The following is an 890-nucleotide window of genomic DNA, read 5'->3' as shown; positions in this document are numbered from 1 at the left end:
CCCCTGCCTCTCCCCCGTCCATCTTTCCTCTCCCACCCTCCCCCAACTCCCGCCTCAGGCAGCTGAATTTCCTGAGGTCGCTTGAGCGAAATGAGGTTCAATGCTTCCTGGACTCTGATAAGAGGCCCCACATTTGCGTCACATTTTTTCACCCCTGGCCACCCAGTGTTCTCCGCGCGTTACATAAGGAGGAGGTGGGCGCTCACCGCAGAGCTAAATTGGGAACTCTGGAGCTACAGTTTCTGGAGAAGGCTTCAGCCTCCTCCCACGACGTGAACCACTTACTTTGCTGTTCGCCACGGGCAAGGACAATGTCTCCTCTACCCGACAAAACGTCTCCCGATGACGGAGGCGACCCCTTCGTTCTTTTACAATCCCCCTCATCCCCTTTGACACACGGGGATGGTTCTTAAAACACACAGTTTCCTGTGCAAAATATCCCTTCCCAACTTTCGGTTTATAAGATAAAACGGAAAACGTCCTTTGGCCAATTAAGCAACGGAGGGGTTAAATTTCAGCAACCTGATGAATTCTGGGGGCTTCCTCTTTCGTCCCCACGACATTAAACGGCTGGGAAGGTAAACTGCCCGAGGTAAAGATGAAAACCGTTAACTTTGACTGTTAGGCTTCTGCCCCAACAAGAACGGCTATCCACGCCCATAAAGGGCGCCATTAGCCTAACTAAAAAAACCTGCCGGCGCTCGTTCCTACCGGCGAGGTCACATCTGCCCAGGTCCAAAATGGCGCCCAGCAGCTTCACCAAGGGCGCGAACGCCACGCCCATCTCCCATCATCCTCTGGGGCCGACAACGTCAGGTGACCTGACCCTAGCAGGAAGTGAAGGAAAAAGCGCCTCAGCCCGCGGCGCCTGCGCAGAGGGCTCTAAACGC

This window comes from Echinops telfairi, unplaced genomic scaffold (genome assembly GCF_000313985.2).
Source record: "Echinops telfairi isolate 266 unplaced genomic scaffold, ASM31398v2 ScPeMD7_7458;HRSCAF=8496, whole genome shotgun sequence".
In the NCBI taxonomy this organism is placed as follows: domain Eukaryota; kingdom Metazoa; phylum Chordata; class Mammalia; order Afrosoricida; family Tenrecidae; genus Echinops; species Echinops telfairi.
This window is presented reverse-complemented; position numbering follows the sequence as displayed.